This window comes from Meles meles, chromosome 8, assembly GCF_922984935.1.
Source record: "Meles meles chromosome 8, mMelMel3.1 paternal haplotype, whole genome shotgun sequence".
NCBI classification, from domain to species: domain Eukaryota; kingdom Metazoa; phylum Chordata; class Mammalia; order Carnivora; family Mustelidae; genus Meles; species Meles meles.
In genome coordinates, this window is record NC_060073.1 from 70,694,186 (window position 1) to 70,709,523 (window position 15,338).

At 38.1% G+C, this 15,338-nt stretch overlaps 1 protein-coding gene across 13 annotated transcripts in view; it reads right to left on the bottom strand.

Moving 5' to 3' along the window:
* DLG2 (discs large MAGUK scaffold protein 2) overlaps nucleotides 1-15,338 on the bottom strand; it is a 1,573,258-nt gene that overhangs the window by 407,159 nt on the left and 1,150,761 nt on the right. The window lies entirely within an intron of this gene.

The window sequence follows — 15,338 nt, forward strand, 5'->3', positions numbered from 1 at the left end:
ACTTAATGGTGAACGGCTTCAATCAAGTCATTAATAACATGGCAACTAAAAAAAAATTAGAAGTGTATTAGGAGAAATTCTACCACTTTTTAAAAATATCACTAAACCACTGATTTGACTGTGCCACTGTATAATTATATGTTTAAAATTTAAGTTGAGAGGCACCTAGCTGGCTCAGGTGGTTAAGCCAGAAGATCTTGATATTGGCTCACGATCTCAGGGTTTGTTTAAGATTCTCTCTCTCTCCCTCTGTGGCTTCCACCCACCCCTACCCCTACTCATGCGATCATGTATGCTCTCTCTAAAATTAAAAAAAAATTAAGGTGAAATAATTACAACATACAAGTATCTTTTCTTTTTCCTTCCAAATGATATCAGTTGTGTCCAAACTTTTAACTACCAAACCAATAACCAGTATTGGATGTGTGGGTGATGAGAATTTCTATCTTATGAATGCCTAATAGGGTTATCACCTAGATTTTAGTTTTCTCCTTATCCTTAAAGAGTATCATGGGAGACCTCACAGTCTTCTTATAGGGGAGACCTAGAGAGTTTATAATGCATGACCCGAATGGTTAAGGTGAGATCAGAACGCAGATCCAATTCCTAGTCCATGGTTTTCTCTGTCTTGTGACACTGAGACTTCTTCATATTCTTCTCTGTGACAGAAGTTCAATAATAAATACGACTTGCCCAGACACTGGCCAGTCTCAAACTCCTGGTCATCATTGTTAAGTAGTGTAAGACTCTAAAGGTATACTTCAAATGCTGATCTTAGTATTCTCCCCTCAGGACTGAACCCGTATATGTCTGGTCTCAGAGCCTGAAACATCAGAAGCAAAAGGTAGTATTTTAATACAGCAGGCATACTGCTGCCTTTATTCATTTCGGTTTTGGAAGGCAGACTGCACATCACTCTTCTTAGCTACTATAGTATGCAAGTTGCATCTCAGGAGGTAATGTAAGAACATGTATCAAAAGCTCCTTTCCACAGACTATTCTTCACAAGGAAAGTAAAAAATTGGACCTGTAAGAACTTAAATCAAGTCTCAGCTAGTTTCACCATCATAGCAACTTCAAAAAGGAAAACAGATTTTTTTTTTTTTAAGATTTTATTTATTTGACAGAGAGAGGGATCACAAAAAAGCAGAGAGGCAGGCAGAGAGGCAGGCAGAGAGAAAGGGGGAAGCAGGCTCCCCGCTGAACAGAGGGCCCGATGTGGGGCTTGATCCCAGGACCCTGAGATCATGACCTGAGCCAAAGGCAGAGGCTTAACCCACTGAGCCACGCAGGCGCCCCAGGAAAACGGATTTTAATGTGGAATTTTACATAAAATGCGGCCAAGGACAACAAAATGTACCAACAATTAGAGAACCTGGAATGGGAAGATTTTTGTATACCTGTTGGGATTTCAGGCATTCGTTGATATGACCCTGAGTATCCCTTTATTTCAAACACGAAACATATTTTCCAGGAAATGTTTTCACATTCTTTTTATTCTTTGACAATATCTAGGAAGCAGAGTTGTATGGAAAATAGAACAAAAGCTTAGAAGTCAGAAATGTGGGTTTTCCCACTGTGCTCCTAAGAACAGCTCAAAGGCCTTAGATAACTCCTCTCACTTGCCTTGTTTTGATTTTTTTCCTCAGTTTGAGGAGGAAACAATTGTTCCTGATCTTCCCATCTACTTTATGGGGCACTGATGGGAAACAGTACGTGATGGGGAAAGGAGCATGAGCTCCAGAGCTGATGGTCTTGGGTTAGGGATTTATCCTTTTCTTAGGTTCTCGACAATCTTAAAACCCAAACACTCCTATTGATGTTTCTGTCATCAGTATAATGTATATATAGGGCCTTCTCACAGATGGCTCTAGGGGGAAAATGGAGCAATATATGTGAAATAAATTTTGTAAAGTGTGAAGCATGGGGACTAGTAAAGGGAAATTACTTTCTAGGGAGGCAATATCATTTGGTCATAAGGTGTCTAAAACTCCTGACCTGAACTTGAACTAACCTAGGGCCTAAGGAAGGAAAATAAGGCTAGAGCTAAGAAACAATGAGGAAATGGGATCTATAGGATTTGGCAATTGTGCGTGGTGGGTGAATGAGGAGTCTAGGACAGCTTTCATGAATCAGGTTGGGGTTGTCAGATCAATGCTGGTACTTCATACTGAAAAAGTAGTATGGGAATAACAGATTTATAATATAATTATTTTAATGTTGTATGTGGTGAGTTTGGGGAACCTGTGTGCCATCAAGGTAGAGACATTTCATAAGATAGGTCGACATTAGAGTTCGAGCTTAGTAGACAGTTCTATTGTAAAGAAGTACATTTTGGAGTCAACATTTGAAGTACATTTGAAGCCATGGATATTCCTACAAATATTGTGATAAAAAAGACTGAAAGTTTGGGAGACCTGTAGAAAACCAACATCGTGACACATGTAGAGAAAGAGAAAACTGGAAAGAAGACTAGGAAGAAGTGAGTTGAGAAGCAGGAGGAAACCTAGAGAATATGAGCTAATGGCAGCTAAGAATGGGAGCAGGGAGACTCTCCAAATCAGCCTTTAAAAATTACTTGACTATGAAATACTATTTATCATTAGAGAGAGCAAGAGAAATAACTTGTTTCTCCAGGTTATCTTGGATGTAGAGGCCAAATTATTCATTACATTGTTCACCCATTGATTTATTTCAGAAATATACTGCAAGCCTAGTATGTGGTGAGTACTCTCTAAAAGACCTAGAGGTAAAGCACAGAATACAATTAAAAAAAAATTCCCTTCCTCATTCAGCTTACTTTCACACAGTGGGAGTACATAGGGGGTAAAAAAACAAAATAGTAATGAAAATTGTTACTATTTATTTAGAACTCACAATGTCTAAGGCACTTTGCTAAATTGCATACGTTATCTCATTTGATCCTCTTGAAGGCTGTTTTACCAACATTCTGCAGAAGAAACAGGCTCACAGAGGTAAATGCTTTCTCTCCAGCTACAGGAAGTAGTAAGAGGTGAGATTCTCCTTCAGTCTCTCAAGGTTCAAAGTCTGCTTTTAACTGCTATGAATGTTGTGTATACAAAGGGCTTTGAGAAGGATCAGTAGTTGAAAGATGACCTCCCTCAGAATTTGCGGATGTTTAAGTACTCTTTAGGAATTATATAAATAGTGGAGATCCGTGCTTACATTTGGAAATCTCTGGTGGAATTATAATCACATACTGTAAATTATATATATTTATATATTTATATTCATTTATAAATATATTTGTATACATACATCTCTATATAACACATGTATACATATATACTGCATGTATTTAAATATAAAAATCTTTTACTTTCATGAAAATATAAGTATCTTCTCAAGAAAGCTATACATGCATGGTTTTGTCAGGCTATAGGGCTTCAGTTAAGATTTTGTACCTAAAATGGTAAACCATGATTTTGTTTTATGTAGACTCATAAAGTCACAATGATGTTCTATGTCATCCATTATAAGCCTACTGATGATGGTGAATTTTTCTTTTAAAAATTTTCAAGGACTTGTACTAACACTGACCAAATGAAATGAAGGGCAGTCTTGTTCTCTTTTCATTTTTTTTTCCTTACTACTACTTTCCATAAGATACAGTTTTAAAAAATAAATTTCACAGGCAAGAATATTTTTTCCAATAATCAACTTCAATTTTCTCTGACCTAATTTCTCCAATTACTCCTACATTCTATAATCTTGTCTTTCCTTAATGTTAACACCTCTGAAATATTTACAGACTAATAACAAGATCCCATCAATTTTGCTAATTCATCTACCAACTTATTTCATTTCTCTATATATGTCAGAAGATACATGATTATAGTACAATATGGATAATATAGTCTAAATTGTTAACAACCTTACCAAGTCTTGTAAGTACATGAGAGAGCATTTCTGTTCTGAAAGATTAGGATTAAATAGCATAGCTCCTGGGGCGCCTGGGTGGCTCAGTGGGTTAAAGCCTCTGCCTTCGGCTCAGGTCACGATCCCAGGGTCCTGGGATCAAGCCCCGCATCGGGCTCTTTGCTCCGCAGGGAGCCTGCTTCCTCCTCTCTGCCTGCCTCTCTGCCTGCCTCTCTGCCTAGTTGTGATTTCTGTCTGTCAAATAAATAAGATATATATTTAAAAAAAAAAATAAATAGCATAGCTCCCATTGCCAGTTGTTAGATAGTTGAATTTATGCACCGAGGGGAGTGTTTTTTATATACAACGAATGAGGCTATGTCCAAGTTGAATCATTTGATAAAGGAGTGCCAAATGTAATAATTTTTGAATATATGGTTGACTCTTATTGCCAGCTCTAGGTCAGGAAAAACTGTCAGCCACGGCACATCCATCATGCCTCAAACTTTCCTCAGGAAATTTATACTGCTGTCTGGAGTCACCAGTTTCACTTCCTAAAAAGTGACTGTTCTGGTGCTGATTAGTGCTGTTGGCTCTTGTCTCAGGCCACTGTCCCAGTGTCCTATTCTCCCAGGCTGGAGAAGCTCAGTTGTGCTGTATTCCTTTCTCCCCATCATTTCCTGAGTTATGAATTGATACTGGTTCTACCTCTAGAATATTTACACTGGTGAGAGTACACCTGCTATCATTGTAGTGTAGCACAGTACAAAGTCAGAAGACTGGGGTTTGACCGAGGCTCCACCACTGAAAAGCTGAGTTACCTTGGTAAGTCCACCTAAGTCTCAGTGTCTTTATCCATAAAATGGGAGTAAGAGTACTTCACAGAATTTTGAGACATCAAAGGCTATTTATGTAGAATATATTATGCAGGATATAGTAAGTACTCAACTAATAGCTAAATATTATTATTTTCACCACTATTAAGTAACTTCCCACTCTAAGGTTTTTCTCTCCAATTCATTCTTTGAGCCTCTATCAGAGTAATTTTGCACAACACTAATTTAATGATGTAATTAAAAAATTAGCCCCTTTAAGCCCCGTCTTCTTTTGCATTTTCTATGATATATTAACTCTGGACTACTCACCATTTATCAAACATACCATGTTCTTCCATGTTGCTAGACATTTATATATGGTTCCCCTCATCCTAGAATGTATTCCTCTCACCTCATATATTTTGCCATAGGTATTACCTTCATTCTGTACTACCTACCATAAATCACCAGCCTGAATTAGAAAATAAAATTCTACAAGATTCATTTAATAGTAAGCTTGTAATGAATCAAGAATGTAATTAGATAGAAAAATTGATCTTGGGATACATTAAAAGAAACAGAGACAAAATGGACTATTCAATTTGAAAAGAACCAGGATAAGTGTTTTTAAAACATGCCACACGAGGAGCTGTAGAAGGCACTAGCAATGTTTAACCTGGCAAAGAGAAGGGTCTGAACAACTCAAAAACCTGTGTAATGGCCTCATTTGGAATGGGCAGTGCACTTCTGCTGAGTGACCCCAAGGGTAGCACTGAAGCTAACAGGCAAGGTTATGAAGAGTCAAAGAGGAAGGGCATTCCAAAGAAGCCCTTTCTAGGGGCGCCTGGGTGGCTCAGTCAGTTAAGCAACTGCCTTCAGCTCAGGTCATGATCCTGGAGTCCCCAGATCAAGTCCTGCATCAGGCTCCCTGCTCAGTAGAGAGTCTGTTTCTCTCTCTGACTCTCCCCCCTTCATGCTCTCTCTTTTATTCTCTCTCAAATAGATAAATAAAAACTTAAAATGACAACAACAAAACAAAGAAGCCCTTTCTAATCACCATGAGTACTGGAAGGCAGATTGGACTGCATGAAGAGATTGAGTTTCCTGTCCCTGAGGATAACAAAAAAGGCCTTGGGGGACTAGAAGGGACACTGAAGAAGGTGTTAGAGCTCCAGATAGGTAATACACAAGATGAGATAAGAGGCTATGACTCAAGGGCCACACCGTCATGAGTCTTTTCCATGCCTTCCACGAAGGATGCTTCATACACATTTCTTACTCTCCACTGCAGTTGTTACAACTGTCCTAGCACTTTCCACACAGCAAACTATATCTCTACTTCACCCACTGTCATGCGAGTTGTTTCTGGGTGGGAAATGTGCCATCAACTTCTTAGCCCTCACAGTGCCAACCCAACTTCTTTAACACAGAAGATACTTAATAATGGAAATTGATTTAATTTTATGTCAATGGGCAATTCATTCATCTTTTTAATGAGTTTCGTTAGCGGTAAACAAGAATTTCAAATTTGATGATCTAGCATTCTAACTAATGCTACATAATTATCTTTTTAATAGTTAAAAACACAAAGATTACTACCTAATAATTAAAAATGTGAATACCAATCTAAAAAATGATTTTTGAAATGCATTGGAAAAAGCCCACTGAGTCCATTTTACATGGAAAATATTTCAAAGGTGGAGATGCACAAGCTTCATGTAATGTAATACTCTTGTCCCTGACCCCCTCTATGGCTAAGAATTGCATAGGACAAAGTTGTTTGGTTTTATAAATTGTATTCATTGATTCTCAGTCTCAGAAAATGTTTTTGGTAGAAGTAAAATTCACTTTATGTACATATTGAACATTTTATTGACACAGATTATAAATCTTTACAATCAGGCTAAAGATGTTCCATTATTAGCATCATCCCTTATTGGAAACTGCAAGCTTAGGCCAACTGGCAGTGTCAGTCTCCAGCCTTTTCAAATAGTTCCTGTCATCTATATTGTCACGTCAGCACAGAAATGTATTTGCTTTACATTTTCAACCATTCCGTCTCTTAAAATAAATGTTCCTTGATAACTGCCAAAACTTTGAAGCAAATTCAACTTCCTTCATTAGGAGAATAACTAAATAAATTATTATGGATCATATTATTGATTGATCATATTGATTGTGTAATCACTAAACATTAGTGTTACCAACATGATACAGCAGTTTAAAAAAATGCTTATGATGTAAAAAATGAAGTAACAGATATAAAACTGTGTGAATACTTGTAAGTTCAACAACTGCCAGAATTATTTCATAAAAAATCAGATTTGGGGCCCCTGGGTGGCTCAGTTGGTTAAGCATCTGACTCTTAATTTTGACTTGGGTCATGATCTTGGGGTTGTGAGTTCAAGCCCGGCGTCAGGCTTTGCACTGAGTATGGAGCCTATGTAGGATTCTCTTTCTCCCTCTCCCTCTTCACCACTACCACCCCCCTCCACTGGGTGCACATATGTTCTCTGTCTCTCTCTCTCTAGAAATAAAAAAAAATCAGATATGAGTACATGATTTTTTTTTTTTAAAGATTTTATTTATCTGAGAGAGAGAGCATGAGGAAGAAGGGAAAGGGAGAGAGAGAAACAGACTCCCACTGAGCAGGGAGCCCAATGTGGGGCTCAATTCTAAGACCCTAAGATCATGACCTGAGCCCAAGGAAAACATTTAACCAACTGAGCTACCCAGGCACCCCTGATGACATAATTCTTGGGAGACAATTCTTTGCTGATACTTTGGCTGCAACTATTTTTATGAGTAATAATATTTCTTACCCATGAGTCTCACATTTTCTGTCAGTATCAATGATGATGCAGCAGTATCCATAATCTAACTGGTTAGATATCAAATAAAGAAAAAAAAATCTCAGATCTTTCACATTTCTTGACATTTATTCTCTTGCTTACATCTGTGTAACCTCTTGTAGTGGTATCGCATTGCATTTAGGATAAAATTTCTAGTAATAACATCATCAACAAAAACAACAATGGCTAATACTCAATGGGTGCCAAATATTTTACTGAGCATGTTACATGCATAATCTTTACAACAATGCTAAGGGGTAAATATTACCCTTTAATAACTGAAATCTCATTATTACTACTTAATATGTGAAGAAACTGATATGCAGCTTCATCTGTTCAGAAGAACCGGGGGGGGGGGGCGGGGGGCGGTGCCTGGGTGGCTCAATGGGTTAAAGCCTCTGCCTTCAGTTCAGGTCATGATCCCAGGGTCCTGGGATCAAGCCCCGCATCGGGCTCTCTGCTGGGCAGGGAGCCTGCTTCCTCCTCTCTCTCTGCCTGCCTCTCTGTCTACTTGTTTATTTGTACAATTTCTTTTTCAATAAAACGTTTCCAGTGGTGGGGAGGGAAGAACCAAGAGGTCACCAATCACTCAAGTCTACCTAACGCAACTTCATTTCTTGATCTAATTCTGACCCTATCCTTTGGATCTCTACTTAAATGGAACTTCTTTTAAAAAGGCTTTCTTTTGGCCCTCCCTCCGGTCTTATTTCCTCATGGCACTCTGTTCTTTTCCTTTGTAGCACTCACCATTTATACTACTTGTATGCTACACCACCATTTATACTAATTGTATAATTAAGGGACCCTGTGATTGCTTATGTACTATCTTTCACCTGACACATTCCCATGGACAGAGGGATGAGGTCTACTTTGTTCTCCAAAGCTTTTCTATGACAGACACCCAATGTATGTTCTGAATGAATGAATAAATGAGTGAATTGTATGTAGTAAGGGGCTGCAAATAACCTAAAATTTTGCTTGCACAGCACTGATGTTATTATTTCTAAAATACCGTGTAATGCAGCTATGTTAACTTTATTGTGATAACAGTGAATTTGTAATGCTAGAATAAGTGAAACTCATGTACTCTCTACCATGAGAAATTTCAGAGGCATTTTCAGACTCCGTGGAATGCAGGCAGAACTGCAGAAAGCACAGTGTAGAGTGGTTAATAAAGAATGTAGTAACAAGCAAACATGTTTACCATGGACATTCCTGGTCATGTATACATTTTATGGACCACTTACTGAGAATTGCATCATTTGAAATATTTTATCCTAATTGATTGTTAAGCACTTCTTCATTTAGTGAGTACTAAATGTCTTAAATGCCCAATTGAACTCTCATTATCATCTTTTGAGGGGTTGCTGTATTTTACATTTTAATGGTCTAATTCACCTTTGCCATAAGCCATTTGTACATACCAACATTCTGTTATACAGCCATACGATAGGTGGGGTGGGCCAAATAAAGTCTAATATGCAAGTTTCTCTTTTAAAGAAGCAATTTTAATAAAATTATGTTGTTTTACATTTTAAGAGTTCACAAAATAGAAACTGGAAATTGTTTCTCAAGTAGCTGTATTTGGTTAGAAGTGAATTTAATTTTCCCAGTTGATAATGGAAAGGTTGCTGTATTAGATGATGATGTTGGTATCATGTACACAATTTGGGAGAGAGTAGAGTAGAGGAAAAATGCAATATAACTTCTTACAGTATTATAGAGGGTGTGAGCCTCATAATAAAGGCTGAACATTCACTCATTCAAACATGTTATTGGCTTCTACTCTCGGAGAGAGTAGTGTGGTGTTGGTAACACAAATGATAACAATAGCTTCCACGTATCAAGTGCTTACTATGTAGGCAATGCCAGGCTCTTTGCATACTGCTCCTCAATTGTCCAGATAGTCTTAGAGGGAGACATTTCCACCATTTCCCACACAAATCTCACTGAGGTTAAGAAACTTGCCCAACATCATTGAGTCAATGAGCAGAAATGTTGTAACAACCAAAGAGAAACCAAAACCAATGAAACCAAATCAAAACTAGCCTCAAAAACAAACAAAGTTCTAGTTCAGTTTGGCTCCAAATTTTAACCATTTGATAACCGCACTATCGGGGTTTATCAGTCCTTTTTTCTTTTCTTCTTCTTCTTTTTTTTTTTTTTTTAAGAGAGGAAGAGACAGAGAACACGCTTGTGCAGGGGGTGCGAAAATGCAGAGGGAGAGAGAGAGAATCTTAATCAGGCTCCATGCCCAGCACAGAGCCTGACTCAGGGCTCAATCCCATGACCCTGAGCTCAGGACCCAAGCCAAAATCAAGAGGCAGACACTTAACCAACTGAGCCATCCAGGTACCCCAGGGATTTATTACTCCTAAAGAGGTATTAAAGTCTAGTGGTGACATAAGATGAGCACACAAATAATTATGTGTACAAGGTAGAAGATGAAATGTGCAATAGCAGAGGTTCAAGGAAAATGCTATGAGATTGCCAGGAAGGAAGAGCCCATTTCCCTCAAGGTGTGTAGAGGAAGAACCAGGAAGGGCTATATAGAGGAGATGGCATATGAAGTTATTGGACTGTGATTTTAGATGTAGAGACTGTGAGAGAACATTTAATGTGGGAGAAAGAGTTTCAGGAAGAAGGCATGAAAGATAGTAGGAGGATCATTCCAGAAAGGAAGTTAAAAATATAGCCATTCACCAAACACCTACAGCATCCTAGACACTTGGGGGAAAAAAAAGAATAAAACACAGCATAGTGGGGGATACAGGCAAGCAAATTATTACTTGGTGTGATAACAGAAGCATATAAAAAATACACAAGTAATAGGGGATAGGATACAGAAAGTATGATCATGGGGTCTTTCTCTGTTTCACACTGAACTGGATTGACAGCTGCCCTGGAGTAGATATGAATCACTTCTAAATACCTGGAAATCCTCTCTAATTCTCAAAAAGAAGGATAAGAACACCTATTTCATAGGATGCTTGTGAAGATCAAACGAACTAATAATGAACATGTTTAGTATAGTGCTGGCCCATTATAAGTGCCCAATATTATTCATTATTATTATTAATATTATTCACACCACCCATAACTATGGTTAAAGAAAGAAAACCATGCTCAGGAACAGTGGTTAAGAAGTTCATAAGCAAGTTTTGAATTCCTTTCTGCTCCTTCATTCAAGGCTTTTCATTTTATGTATGGGTCCAGACTCGTCTAGTAGGGCCATGCACACGGTCTACTCTTTAAGCCCACTGAGACAACCGCTGTCAGCATCTCCTCCATTAGGGCAATGTCAGATTATAATGGTCTCTCTATAAGCAAGTTTATTGACACTTAAAGTATGGTTCAAGAAGCAGCAGCACCAGCATCTACCTGGAGCTCGTTGGAAGTGGTGATTCTTATTTCCATTAAAGTCTGAGAAATATTCAAGTTTGAGAAGTTTGATCTAGAATGCGAATTCCCTAACTTCAGGAAACACATTTTTTATTCTATGAATCCCAACCTCTATTATCTTCTGGGAAAGAACGTAATGAACAAAAGATCATGAAATGAATGAATGAATAAATAAATGAATAAGTTCATCTGTGCTTTCTCATCTCCACTCCTATTTAAGTCATCTCACTTTTTTTCCCATCACCCTTGGACACTAACTTTGTCTCCCCACTATGTTAACTTTTTCACATAAACTGTTCTTGAACTTTTTTTTTTTTTAAGATTTTATTTATTTTTCTGACAGAGAAAGACACAGGAAGAGAGGGAGCACAAACAGGGGGAGTGGGAGAGGGAGAAGCAGGCTTCCCACTGAGCAAGGAGCCTGATGCAGGCTCTATCCCAGGACACTGGGATCATGACCTGAACTGAAGGCAGCTGGTTAATGGCTGAGCCACCCAGACGCCCCTGTTCTTAAACTTCTAACCACCTGCAATCTCTCTCCTTAGAACCTCCTACAGAACCATGTATTGATTATATGTCTGTCTCTCCTAATTCTCGTCCTCTCCAACAACATGCACGTATGAACACACACACACACATAAAAAACAAAAACAAAACAAAACAAAACAAAAAACAAAACAAAAAACCCAGAAGAGTATATTTCTGTGCTTCACACTCACCATTAGCATTTGTCCTGGAGACCAATGGTAGTGTCCTTTTTTTTTCTTTTTATCTTCCCATAATCACCTAACTGAGCCATTCCTAGCACAGTAAATGTTTGCTCAGTTTGTTGCATGAAAGATTATGGCACATGACTGTTGGGAGTAGTCCACTGGCCAGAAGAAGGGACCCAAAATGCAGGTTCTCAAACTTTGTAGATTTGCCTCAACCAAGTTATCAACATAAGGGAAGTAAAGAAAATATAGGGCTTTCATCACATAATACTCAAGAAAGTCCAGTGTAGAATACTAGAGTGACAAGTGGAGTAAAAAAACAAGAGCTTTCTTCTAGTGGGACGTTTATTACTAGGTTGTTACATAACCTTAGGCAAGCCACTTTCCCTTTCCTGGGACTATTCTCCCATTTATAAAATGGGGAGTATTGAAAGGTAATTTCTGGAACTTCTTTTAGCGCTAACCCTCTATGATTCTATCCAGCTGCAAGGTGCTCAGAAATAATTAATCAGAGGAATGAGCATAATAACTCCTGGCAGTAAACCAAGTACCATCCCAAACAAGACTGGTAGCACTGAGCCTAACAATGTGAACAACTGTCCAAGGCTTTACTTACATTCATTCTGGTGAATAGCAAGAAAGCAGAGTCCTTCTGAAAAAGCTATAAGGTCATATTATGGGGAAGTAAAAAGTGAAAAGAAAATTTTTCTAAATTATGGGTTGCTGTAAAACAAAGAGAAGCTCAACTAAGTTTACAAATTTACTGATGTCAATTTTGAATTTCAAACACATGATGAAACAAGGAGATATAAAATATCTGAGCAAGGAGAGACCTGGACCAAATGAGAAACTATAAGGATAATTAATTTTTATGCTTCATCAAAGGATTACTAGTTGAGGAAAAAGGACTTTGATCCCCAGAGACAGCACTGCACAGGGTTTTGAATATATCACAGGTTTATCTTCTAGTCCAACCTTCCTCCGAAACACTGGATACAGGTCAATACCAAGTAAACCTGGGAAGACTCTTTTCTGTTCCAGGGAAGCAACCTCAATGTCTCTATGTCCTATTCCTGCCCTAGAAAGTGATCCACTGGAGAGACTAATTAAATTTGCTATCTGAAGATGTGGGAGATGTGACTAATTATACTAGGTTCTAAAAACGGGACAAAGAATTTTATCCGAGTCCTTTGTTAGTCATTAAATTAAATGAACAGTTCAGTAATAAACCCAACAGAGTAAGTCGACCGCGTGAAGTGGAAAGCATGCTACATCGGAGAGCTGGACTGAAAAGGTGTCAAACCTGTAGGAGGACTGCAGCTGCTGAGCGCTATAATGGACTATTTGAGCAGTTAATGTGCAAGGAAAAAGGGCACACATACTCTGCTGTGACACAAGAAGAGAAGTCTGGTTTTAGGCAGAAAGGTTTTAGAGTTGTCAAAGTGACACATGGCAACCTCAAAGCCAACAACTTGGGAACTAAGAAAATATTTGGTTAATAGGGACTTCACGAAGGTTTAACTTTTCTCCAGCTAAAGGGGTCAAGGTCTCATGAGACATTTCCATCAACTGGACAGGTCCTAGAAGCACCGTGGGGAATGTGTTTTCCTTGTTGTTTCAATTTGTGCTACAAAAGACTATTCAGAAAAAAAGTACAGTAAAGTTAACTTACGGCGAATTCTGGTTTTCATAGGGATACTGTGACAATCCACTCTGGCTGCCTTTGATCACTGCAGCAAAGACTGCTGAAAATAAAACACTGAGTTCTAGAGTCCCTTCTGTGTTTGCCATGATTCTAGGGTTTGGGAACCACTAAGAATTAATACCAAAGGCCTCTATATTCAAGAGACTTAGAATACAGTGAGACGAGAGTACAGAAGTGAATGATTTGTGAATAACACAAGATAATTTTGAATCAAGTGATAATCTGACCAAGAGTGGGGGACGACACTCTATAACTTCAGAGAACGTAGGGAGCCACAAAAGTGGCAATTTTCAGGGAAAGATTTGTGGAAGTGGTAAATCCTGGGGCTAGATTTTGATACAGTAGAATTTGAAACATCCTAGAGGAATGGAGAAAGCCGCTCAGTTTAAGATGGGCAGAGGTAGGGAAAGAAAGTGACAGCAGGAGAGCTGCTTGAATTGAGAAGGTAATTAATGATAATTCAAAACAAAGATGCAGGCTAGGTGAGAAAAAAAATATTTCTTCTGTAATGTGATATTGCTTTGACCATGGTTATTTTTGTCTCCAGGCTCCAGCGTCACATGAGCAGAATTAAGAAGCTAAACCTACAATTTTCTACTCCTCACCATCTTGTCTTCGAGTGCGTGTTTTTGGGAACTAAGGTTTTCTTTCTTTCATTTTTTAAAAATGTGTGGGATTTTTCTTTTCTATTTCAGACCAGCTCTTCTGCATATACAGTGTTAATGGGTGACATTTAAGAATGCTGGTTTTACAGCACAACTATCCTCTTCATGTGTTACTGCTGGCCTCTGTTGCCACTGTAATTCTCAACTGCACTTTCCAACATGTTAGCCTCATAATATTTAATGATATAGAGCTACTAAATCATCTTACTTTTCTATCTAGGAGAATCAAAGCTGCAAAAAACCGTGTTCTTTCATAAGGTTCGCATTTTATAATGAATCAACTAAAATACTGAGGGATCAATTTTGAGCAAAAAACCTTAGGGAATACAATGACACTTTTTATGCCTGTCTCTAAGAGAAAAGCAAAACGTTTCTTTGGACAGTGCAATTATAAAATGCGTTTCCTTATTTTGGTGTTTTGAAAGTTCTATAGAGAATTTGTTAATTTTTACCCCAAAGGTTATAATATAGATAAGAAGTTTAGAATAGTGGAAAGAAGAATTATTAAAATGGCAACAACAAAGAAAAACCACAAAAGCAAAAACAGCAGTCAAATTTTGCATTTATATAATGTGACTTGCTGGGGAGGGGGTGTTGACAGCAAATGAAGGCAACTGTGTGCCACAGCTATACTTAAAAAGAAAAAAGGAAGAAAAAATAAAAGTGTCATTGAACTACATGAATTTCACTTGGTGAAATTGCAAAGCTATCAATGACGAATCCCAAAACCCTAAAATGTACGTTAAAGTAACACTGCTGATGATGGCTTCTATGTAGGGCAATTATCAAATTTATTCTGGGTTGTCATATTTAAGAGCTATCTTGTTTAGGCATTGAAGGTGGCAGGCCTGTAGGCTGCAAAGCCTAGATCTGAAGGCTTTTGGAAAGGGAGAGTCCACAGTCAAGACTACAAGTTGGAACTAACCAAATATTTAAACACAGAGTCTACTAAAGTTTGTGGATGGGGATACCGAACAAAGGAACGGCATAAAGAATGCTAGCTGATTTGAGAGTGTGACTGGGAACTGTGCCAAGAGCACACGGTGACAGGAACAAGTTAATTATACAATTTGGAGACAAACCCACCTCTTAGTTTCTCAAATTAAGGAGAAGAATACAAAGCTAACATCTATTATCACCATAGTTTCATAAAATAAAATATATTTTATTTTATTTCTAACTAGAGGTAGAGGAAGATCATACTCCCAGGAAGGATTCTTCTCAAGGCAGGGAGGGGGCACTCTAACACAGACGTGTGTGTGTATGCATTGCAAAGTTCTTTTCCTGCGTTTTGCTCTAGACAGTAG